At 38.5% G+C, this 11,679-nt stretch overlaps 1 pseudogene; it reads left to right on the forward strand.

The window, feature by feature from the left end:
• The first annotated feature begins 6,965 nt into the window (after positions 1-6,965).
• LOC137756363 (sodium/potassium-transporting ATPase subunit beta-3 pseudogene) lies at positions 6,966-10,093 on the forward strand (annotated as a pseudogene).
• Positions 10,094-11,679: the final 1,586 nt, after the last annotated feature.

An 11,679-nucleotide genomic window follows, 5' to 3' on the forward strand; every position in this document is an offset into this window, starting at 1 on the left:
GTTAGCATGGTTCATTCTGTAGGACAAACATATACCTGTGGTGTAGATGAAATATCTGCATCAAATCACAGCTTGATGGCACAGGCCATGGAAAGTATCCAGCTCAGTCCCCTTGCTCTGATGCCATGCTTTTCAGGCAAGTAAGTGATCACTGAAGATGGTAGTCAAGAACCATCATCTCTGCTAATGGTTCTCCCAGGGTTGGCAAGTGTTTAACAAGCATGCATTCTAGTCATTCATTCAGATAAACAATCTGTCAAAGACTACTAACACTAATTAGTAACTTACGTGAACCAAGTACCAGCTAAGATTCTAGAAATATAGTATCTCTACTCTCAAGAGAATTTCAGTATGGAGGGAGACACAGACAAGTAACCTACAGTACATAGTGATGGGTGTTAGGGTTATTATCAGAGCCCATAGCAGAGCCATCTAACCCAAATTTGGGATGGGTGGGGAGGAGGCAGGGCAGTGGTGTGCTGGTTAATGTTTAACAATCAGTTCTCTGAGAAAAATAAAAGCCCTGATTTGTTAGCGTTTGCTGATTTTCATGGTGGAAATGCTCCCATCATGGCCAGTTTCAAGCCACCAAATTGATGTCACTGAACATGGAGTTGTGCATAATAGGCTCTTGAAAGTCAGGATAAGTTAATTCTAGCACACCATTGGGGTAGAGAAGACTTCCCAAAGTGAATTATGTCTAAGAAGAGATTTGAAGTAAAGCTAAAGTTAGTCCGTCAAATGTGGAGGACAGACAAAGGGATTCCAGTTAGAAGAAACAGCAAATACAAATAACTCAGCATGGTCATAGGAAACATGTTGCTTTGGCAGTAAGTGTTGACAGTCTGAATTAAATTGTAGGAGGGAATAGTGTTAAATTTCCCAGTAGGCAGACTAAGCATATATTGATATTTAGGGCACCAGAAGCGTGGAGGAACCAAGGAAAAGAAAAAATTAGTTCTGATGAAATTATTAAGTGTATAATCAATAAATTTGGAAGAAATGTCAAAGAAAAATTATTATAACACTTGTTAAAATGGTAAGGAAGACTCCATTGAAGATTATTGCAACAGGGGAGAGACTACTGCAGCAAGGGAGAGATACTGAACTCAACTCCAAATACCACAATGACGGCTGGGGATTTATAGTCTTTGAGAAGAGTGAGGGGGTCAGTGTATAGAAAATTACTAAGAGGAGACATCAAGGGTAGGGATATTCTTGCCAAACTGTCTTAACAGGATTCTTTGCTAAAGGTAGGCCAAGGTTGAGTCTTAGTCAAGAAGAGGGCTCAGAGAAGCCTAATTAAAGTTTGGTCAAGGAGGGAGTCTTTGTCAGAAGCTATTTTAATTTTAACATACATGTGAGTTTAGTACTATTGAATTAGAGCAGAAATGAGAGTACCACAATATTTTTAATTCATAGGGCTTCTGGTTCTGGGGATGGGGAAAAGATACTTGGAAAGAGTCAAAAGATATTAATGCTGTAGAAATAGTAGAATTTCATGGCTGATTAGGGATAGAGGGGAAGAATAAATCAAGAATTACTCTGGTTTTCTAGCTTCTGCAAGTGATTGGATGGTAGTGCCCATGAGATAGGTAACATTGGAAGAGGAGCACATTTAAAATGAAGATGATGACTCTGCTATCAGACATGTTCAAATTTGAAGTACTCAAAGAACATCAAGTAGAGATGTCCAGTAGGCAGTCAGGTATATGAATTTGAAGCTCAGCAGAGAGGACTGGGCTGGAGTTATAGTTTTGGGAGTCACCAGTACATAGGCTGTAATTGTAATCATGAGAATGCCTCTTAAGGAAAGGGTATAGAGTGGGAAATGAGAAGAGGGTCAAGAAAAGATCCCTGAGGAACCCCAGCATATGGAAAAATCCAGCAAAGGAAACTGAGAAGGAGTGATTAGTGGAGTAAGAAGAAAATTAGTAGACAGTGGTACCCCAGGATTCAAGAGAGGAAACTGTTTCAAAAAAGGAATTCAACTGTTAAGGCATCAAACAAGAAGACAACAGAGATGTGTCCACTGAATTTGGCACATGGAGGTCTTCAGTGCCCTTGACAAGAGTAGTTTCAGTGGTGTGATAGAGATTCCATTTCAGATAGAGAAGCCATTTCAGAGTACACTGAAGAGTGAATGGGAGATTAAGAAGAGGAGTCAATGAGAATAGATAATTCTTTAGAAAAATTTTACTCTCAAGAGCTGTTGAGAACTTGAGTGGTAGGTGGAGAGGAATATGGATCAAGTGAGGGCTTTTCAAAGATGAGTGATACTAGAGCAGGCTTAGATGCTACTATGATCTATTAGAATGATCTATAAAGAGAGATAAGGATGTAAGCAAAGTATCTGAAGATACTGGACAGGAATGGATGCAGAGTACAGGTGGAGAATTGACCTTAAACAGCAGGCACTCATAATGTATAAACTCATTCTTAGTCACAGGCCTTATTGATAGAATGTCTCACCGTCTGTGGATAGGCAAAACATCAGGACATGAAAATATTGTAACATTTAGACTCTTCTGATGTTTTTTAAACCAGTATTCATTAATAAACATTAATAAAACAGTTGTGTCACCTTCAGAACAGGGAAATCCTCAAAACAACAAGGGACTTATTTGTCTTTCATTTAACAACTATTTTTTGAGTAAATTGTGCCATGCAATGATCTAAATGCTGGAAATAAAATAGTGAACAAGTCATACCTGATTATTTCTCTTATAGAGCTTAGAGTCTACTGGGAGAGAAGTATATTAAACAAATAATTGTAATACAGTGTGATAAGGGCTATGATGGGAGAAGTACTCTGTCAACACTTTACCTTATCTGGGAGTGGAGGAGTTAGGGTCAGAGGACTTCTAGAAAGAGATATTAAGTTGGTATCTGAAAGATAAATAGGAGTTATCCAGAAGAATGGGGTCAAGAAGTAGGGTGTGAGGAAGAGTTCCAGGCAGAGGTAACCATATACATGAAGACCTTGACACCGAGGGAGTGTGATGCAGTTGAAGAACATAAGGTCAGTGTGACTGGACTGCAGAGAGTGGGAGGCAAAATGGTGGAAGATGAAGCTGGAGAGGTAGCAGGGACCAGATTATGCAGGGCCTTATATACTATGTTTAGGATTCTGATATTTATCTCAAGACCCAGGGGAAGACACAGCAGGGATTTAGGCAGGGAAATGAGCCTGACAGGATTTACATTTTGAAAACATTCTAGCTGCACTTCTGAGAATTGATTGGAGGGGGCAAGAGTGGAGGGATGACTGAAAGAGTTGAGAGGCTATTGCAGTTGTTTGGGTGAGAAATTATGGTGACATTTGCTAGGATGGTAGAGGTAGAGATGGAGAGAAGTAGAAGTATTTTAGAATTATTTGCAACTTAACAGCTCTTGGTAAAGAATTGGATGTGGAGAATGAGGGAGAGGAACGTGTCAATGATTCCTAGGTTTTTGGCTTGAACAACTGGTTGGATGAGGCGATGGCAGCTTTTACTGAGACAGAGAAGAAAGGCAGAAGAGGAGGCTGCAGATGATCAAAGTTTGGTTTTTTAGAAGAACTAACTCACTATCATCATTCTCTTACCAGATGCATCTGGTAAGACTCCAATCAAATACAATTCCAAGAATATCTGAAAAGCTCTAGTATTACTTTTATCTTCTTAATATCTTGAGTGCCTATGGATGGCTAAAGGGTTTAGCTTATGTTTTTTTGACTTACTGTGTTTGACCTTCATAATTCATTTAATTATACTTCTTTTTCTGACCTCATTATTGCTTTTTCTGAACCATTTCTACCAAACTAGACCAATGGTGCATTTATGTTCATGATGAGTTCAACTCTTAGTAGGGACATGAATTTATAGTAGGGACACTGTGGATGTATGCTTCTTATCTTTTTAATATGGATTTTTTCAAACATATATACCTAAAAGTAGATAGTAATAGATTAACATATTCTCACCAACTAACTTCAATAATTATCAGTTTATAGTCAATTGTATTTAATCCATCCAAACAGGATGGACTTTAAAAAAATCACTATTATTCATAAAACAATTAACAATATTTCTTAACATTATATTTCCGTTTAGTGTTCTAATTTTCCTGAATGCCTAATTTTCCTTTTACAGTTTCTTTGAAACGGGATTCAAATAAGTCCATACATTGTATTTTGTGGATGTCTCTTAAGTCTCTCAATTCATTGGTTCCCTGTCTCTGTTTTTATTTTAAAATTATTATTTCAATTTATTTGTTGAAGAAAACAGGTTGTTTATCCTGTAAAGTTTCTCACATTTTGGATTTTGCTGATCCCATCTCTGAAGTGTTGATTAACATATTCTTTTGTTCCTTATACTTCCTGTAAACTGGTAGATCTAGAGCCTTGATCTGATTTAAGATTGATTTTTTTGGGCAGGAATATTTCATAAAAGTTGTGTGTATTTCCATCAAGAGGTACAGAATATCTGGCTGAATCTCTTCTTTGTGATATTAGTGGTCATTGATAATCATTACCTAGATTCATTATTTCATTGGGGGTTTATAAGATGGTGATATTCCAATTCTATAATTCTTCCTTCATTTACTAGTTGCGATATGTCTATAAAGGAAAAATTCCTCTCAAAAGCTATTTCATCACTCTGAGGGGCAGCTTGGATTCCCTTAGCACCATCCTCCAAAGGTGACCAATATATTGGTCTGAATATAATAATGAATATATTTTTCAGAATCATTATTACTCATGGGTTTTTAACATTTTTGATGTGTTTCAATTCATGAGTTCATTGCAGTTATTATTCTTAATGATATTCAAATTGGCATTGTAGCTCTTTTCAAGTTGGTTCCTGAGTGCCTTTGACACTACCCCAATCGTCTTTGCAAGAAAGATAGCTTTCTTGCTTTCTGATATGATAATTAATAAAACAATATGAATAAATAATTTTAAATATTTATGATATGTTAAGTGCATGATTGTGGCTCTAAATTACCATTTAGTTATGCTTTGTATAACAGGATATAAACACTACCCTCGTCTGCAGTCTACGGAATGCTAAGTTGACACACAAGGCAGTCAAAGCTTCCTTTCATTCAGTATCTGACTGATTTATGGCTTTACAGAAAAATAAACAGCCAGCACATGATTTCACCTCCTAAAGAAAGCATTTACACTTATCTAAATATGTTTTTTAAATGAGGTGGAATTTCTTCCTTCTTAAAAATATGTTTCTGGAACTACTAAAAAATTTGCATTTTCTAAATAGCTGATAAAAAACATTCCTCCATATTGTTGAAGAAGGGAGGCACTGGGACCACCAGTAAGACTTGGTTTAAGTATGCCAGTCAGACTTGACTTCTTTCCGTCCTGCTGCATCAGAGGCCATGCTCTCCTTTTTTGTTTCTTCTTTTTTGCAGCCTTTAGTGTCTTGGTTAGTCACCCCAGTCCCAGTGGATTTCCCTTTTGCTCCTCCTTTCCCTCTTGTTTGCACATTTTTCCTGAAGGTTTATTCTTTCTTGTTGCCTTTTATTTTTGGCTTAGTCTCAACTTTGGAAGGAACAGGTTTGGCTACAACCTGTGAATCTCCTCTTGGGGGTCTTTCTTTACTGCCTCTTTAGCTGAATTGACCTTCTTCTTAGAAATCTTGGTGGTGGCTTCAGTGAGGAAGATGCGTGCCTGGGTGCCTAGGAGTCTTCACAAAGCTGGGCTACTTTGCTGCTGCCAATCCCATAGCCTGAACTCCTGGGGCCCAAGATGGGAGTGGATCAGATGTCTGCCCATTATTTTGATTTAATATCAGGAATCTATCTCTTTCTCTATCTATCTATCATCATCCTCTATCACTATCATCTATGTACTCATCCCTCTCTCTCCCTTTTTAGGTAAATGGTAGCATACTATACATGCTTTTCTCCATCTTGTCTTTTTCACCTTAACAATATACCAGGAGATCATCCCAAAGTAGTATACAGAGTATATATTCCTCATTCTTTTTACAGCTACATAATACTCCTTCATGTGGATGTATTGCAATTGATTCAAACAGTCCTTTATTGATGGACATTTGTTTTTTTTAACCTTCTGCTATTACATATAAAACTGCAGTGAATAATCTACTGCATATGTTTTACTGTATTTTTGCCAGTGTATCCTTGGGATACATTCCTAGAAGTGGGGTTACAGGGTCAAAGGGAAAAAGCTTTATGTAATTTTGCAAGATTCGACAACTTCCCCTCCATTGGGGTGGTACTATTTTACATTCCCACCATCAAAGCATGAGAATGTCTGTTCACAGCCTCACCAAAGACTATGTGGTCAAACCTTTTACTTTTTGCCAATCTGATAAGTGAGAAATTATATCTTATTTTAGTTTTAATTTATACTTCTCTTATGAGTAAGGTTGAATATTATTTCATATATTTAAGGGTCATTTATATATCTTTTTCTGAGAACTGTCTTGACAGCTTAAAAAACATGTTCAATGTGTTTCAATCTGTTATAGTCTTTTTTTTTTGTTATAGCCTTTTTTTATGCTCAAGTTCTATCTTAGGCCAGTGGAAGACTCTTCAGGTTATCTCCTGTGTCCTTTGGACATGACCTCAGCATTCCTTTATTTTTTTTACCCTAGTAATCTTTGACCGCTTCTTTGCTAAATGATATGACAAGATATTCTAGACTTATCTTGTACATTAAATGCCTCAGAATTGGCATCAGCCATTTCTCTAAGCTGCTGGCGGAATAATAATTCTATTGCTAAGCCTCACATCCACAGGCACATTCATAGCACTTATCATTACCTGACATTACAGTGTATATTGTCTGATTCTTCCTCTATATTCTAAGAATTTAGAATGTAAGCTGCATGGAGGGCGAACACTTTGTTTTGTTCACTAATGTATCTTGAACACCTAGAACAAAACCTGATACACAGAGGTTCTCAAAACCTGCTTCTTTCCATTTATCAGAGGTCATGATTGCAGCCCTCTACATGAGGAGATGGGTGATCATCCGGAGAGTGAGCCCAGGAGTCACTATCGTTCATTCATTCATTCCCATGTACTGAGTGGCTGGTATGTTACAGACAGTGTTCTAGGCAAGTTGGTAATGTTTGCATTAGGCCTGAGGCTCAGGCAAAACCTCTAGCCACACTGATCAGGCAGAAATGATTCCTCTCCAATGTCAAACTTAAGCTAAACTAATAGGGTCAAGTAACCACCTGGAATAAAAGGAAATGGTGGATGGGACTTCCCTGATGGTGCAGTGGTTAAGAATCTGCCTGCTAATGCAGGGGACATGGGTTCGATCCCTGGTCCGGGAAGATCCCACATGCCGTGGAGCAACTAAGCCCATGTGCCACAATTACTGAGCCTGTGCTCTAGAGCCCACGAGCCACAACTACTGATCCCACATGCCACAACTACAGAAGCCTGCAACAAGAGAAGCCACCACAATGAAGAGTAGCCCCTGCTCACCGCTACTAAAGAAAGCCCACGTACAGCAACGGAGACCCAACGCAGCCAAAAATTAAATAAATAAATAAATAAATAAATAAATAAATAAATAAATCTTAAAAAAAGGACATGGTGGGAGTATTTTCTTCTGTCAGGACTCCTCCTTCATGCAATGAAGACATGGCACCAAAGCTTCATACATTACGCAAATATATGTATATTTTACTTATTGCTTACATTTCCAGATGCTGTCTATGATAGCTGTATTCTATGTAGTTTACATCAAACTCATCTCTTTTATGTGAGAGGGAAATCAGGGTAGGCCAGGACTAACATTTGTTGAAGTCTTATTGTGTGCCAGACATTTAAAAATAGATTTTCTCACTATATTTTGTATTATAGTCTCCTGGAAGGTAAAGTAAGGAGGAAAAGAAAGTACATTTTTAAAAGACTTTATTTTTTTTAGATCAGTTATAGCACTTTTTTTTTAAAAAAGGAAATAGTATAGGGATTTTCCATTCTTTTCCTAGCTCCAGGAGGTAATTCATCTGACAACACAGAAGTGTCAACAGATACCACTTGCAAAGGATTTCCCATTTATTCCTCACACCACTGTGGTAAAGTGAGGGATTTTGTCACATCCACTGAGAAGACTGAGGCTCGGAGAGGTGATAACATATAAAACTCTATCAGTCATTTCTAGATTAGAGCAGTTGTTCTCAAACTACCTTGTGTCATCTGTATGACGTGTAAACACTAATTGCTGGGCCCCATCTGGGTGAGGCCCAAGAATGTGCACTTCTAACAGGTTCCCAGGTGATGACATTTACCTTTTACGAGGACCTAGAGAATCACTGTGAGCTGAGAGGGCTGGTGGAGGTACATGGCCTGGGGTCAAAGCAAAGGGGATACAGAGTGCAGTGTGCCCAGGCCCATGCTTTGCGCCATTGACTCAGACAGTGGCTGACACTATGTCACTCTCCTAAAGTGTGAGGGGACCAGTCACTGGTCCACAGAACTGTTCATGTGACATTGTGATTTCATCGTGTCTCCCGCCCTGGGGAGCCCTGTGGGTGAGGGATTAAGCACCAGGCTCCCCAAATCTCCCTTGATCTTAAGAGCTATTCAGGTTACTTCTTATTAAATCCCTAATTCAGACCAGGCTATGGGAAGTTAGGAGAGGTGAAGTAAATCAGGGACACTGTCTTGTAAATGCCTGCTCAGTAGTGAAACCTGGAATTACCATAAAGCTTTCTCACTGTGTCCCGAAACTACCAGAGCTCTGAACGCTCTAATCTCCCTGTGCAGTCGATGGTGGCCAGGATATTACTTTTCGATCATTTTTTATAGTGAGCTGTATTACTTGTAAATGATTCTATTACTGAAAAATTTAAAACGCCCTATGGCAAATAACAAAAACAATAACATCCCAGCAAAGCTTGTCTGAAATGGTTACAGTAAATATTTGCAAATTAGGGCTAATTCTCATGATATATGAAAGTACTCTCAGCAACCAGTATAGAGAGATGGACAAATGATGCTGTGGTAAGCAGCCTCTAAGGCGGCTCCAATGAGCCGGAGCCTCCCTTCCTGAGCGGCGCCGGGAAGCCGGGGACCCCTTCCTGGAGCCCGGAGCCTGCGGCCCGAGCGCCCCCCGGGGCCTTATTTGTACGCAGCGCGCCTTTGTACGAAGAGACTCTGGCGGAGGTGCTGAGCGGTTCAGCGAAGCCAGACCCTGTTCCACTCCCAGGAAGAGGAAATTTCCACCCCTGCAGCTGTCTTGTGACTCACGCTGCCACCCCAACCAGTCGGAAAGAGTGGGAGTATTGAGTGTGTACTGTACAAAGAATGTACAGCACTGGGTTAATCACACAAGCACATCATACACGAAAACGAACTTGTATTTGAACAGTGAAAAGACCCTTAAACAAAGGTTTGATCTTGCTCTTTTACCCAGGCTTTTATGGGTTCCTGGCTGCACTCTTCTCATTCACAATGTGGGCTATGTTTCAGAATCTGAACCATGAGGTTCCAAAATATCGTGACCAGATAGTCCAGGACTTATGGTTTTTCCAAAATCAGTGACTGCGGTGGAATATTCATTCAATCTGTCTGATCCAGATTCCTATAAAGGGTACATTGAAGACCTAAAGCCATATGACTTAGAAGAACAGAAGAATCTCACAGTCTGTCCTGATGAAGTGCCTTTTGAACAGAGAAGTCCAATTTATGTTGCATGTCAGTTTTTTACTGTCTTACTTCAAGCATGTGGTGGTGTGGATGATCCTGAGTTTGGTTATACCAGAGGAAAGCCTTGTATTCATGTGAAAACAAACAGAGTAATTGAATTAAAGCCTTAAGAAGAACCAACTATAGAATGTATTTCGAAGGATGAAAACACAGCTACTCTATCAACTTATCCTCCCAATGGAATTATAGGAATAAAACATTTTCCATATTCTGAGAAAAAACTGCATGTGAGGTATCTACAGCCATTAGTTGCCATCTAGGTCACCTTTGACCCTGCAGTACCATAAAAGAAGTAACAGTCAAGTGAAAGGTAGATGGATTACCCAACCGAAAACACCAGGATGTTCTTGACAAGTTTTTAGGACGAGTTGTGTTCAAAATCACAGTGTGTGCATAGTGATGAGTTAGGATATCTCCACAGACTAAATGTTATGTAGTCTGTCTTTATTTTGTATCAGCTGGACCTGCCATTCTAGAATTATGAGACCACCCTGGACAAAGGTAGGGTGGTACATGACACTGGGGTAACATCATAATGTGCTTCTAGATCATAGTGTTCAATGTCCTTTGAAGTAACTGCCTGTTGCCTCCGCTGCCTTTTGGATCAGTGGACAGTCACCAGATAGGGACTGTGAACACTTGATTCGAAATATGTGGAATGGGGGTCTTGTCCTATTTTTATGTGGTTTAATTGCCAAGTGTATAAACCTTAGTGTGCTGCCCTATATAAATATTTTATAGATTTAACACTGGTTAAGTGTCATATTTTCATGCCAGCAAAGTTTAGGCATAAAATGGTACCTGACCAACATCAAGTGACTTTATAGCTGCAAGACATGTGATGTATGGAGAAGTTCTGTGAGGAAGAAAAAGGAAAATAAAAGTGAGTTTGAAAGGTTTTCTTGGTGTTTTTGTAAAATTATTTTTTACATGCTGAATTAGTCTGTGGATCTTTTTGATTAAGAGCACAAACATTTTGTTGTAAAACATGTAACAAATCTAGTGACGGGATTGTTTTTAGTGGTGGAACTAAATCTCTTATACATTATTTTAGAAACATAGATGAAACATAGCATTTTTAAGGTAGCCAGTATGAATATGCACCTAATTTTTTTATGAAATTAAGTTCATAAGATTTAAATTGTATGATACTTTATGAAATATCTTATTACTGCTTTTATTTAGCAGACTGTGGACTCTAATAAAAAATATAAATTGTTAAGAACCTATTCAAAAATGAGCCCTGAGATGAGAGCAACTATAAAAAGATCATCATTTTGATTCTGTGTTTCATCTCTTTCTACGGACTTGATATGATTGTTTCTTTCAGTCTAGGTTATTTTTCAAAAAGCAAACCTGTGGTTTTTTTTTTAACTGAGTTATAATTAACATATAATGTTATATTAGTTTCAGGTGTACAACATAGTGATTCAATAGTTTATACATTATGAAGTGATCACCATAATAAGTCCAGTTACCATCAGTCACCATACAAACTTATAACAATATTATTGACTATATTCCCTATGTGTACATTACATCCAGGTGGCTTATTTATTTTATAGCTACAAGTTTGTACCTCTTAATCCCCTTCACCTATTTCGTCCAGTCCCCCACCCTCTTCTCCTCTGGCTTATGATGTCTGTAGAGGTGAAGCAATATATATCCACTAGTCCAGCACACAGAACCTAGGAAGAAGACATATTAAAGGGCCATGAATGTGAGAAAGAACCACTTACTTAGGTCATCCATTTTCAAAATAAAGCGAGATTTGACAGTGACTCTTGATAGAGACCCATTCCTTAAGTCTGTAATTGAGATAACTAAGTTAGAACATATGGGTAGATTAAGTATCCAAGTGAATGAAAAGAAGTAAAGGGAAAATATGTATATAAATTGTGGAAAAAAAGATGGCTCCAATGAGCCACGCTTCCTAGTATTCATGCACGTGCATGCGTAATCCTTATACTTGAGTGTGGGCTG

The sequence above is a fragment of the Eschrichtius robustus genome, chromosome X, assembly GCF_028021215.1.
Source record: "Eschrichtius robustus isolate mEscRob2 chromosome X, mEscRob2.pri, whole genome shotgun sequence".
Taxonomy (NCBI): Eukaryota; Metazoa; Chordata; class Mammalia; order Artiodactyla; family Eschrichtiidae; genus Eschrichtius; species Eschrichtius robustus.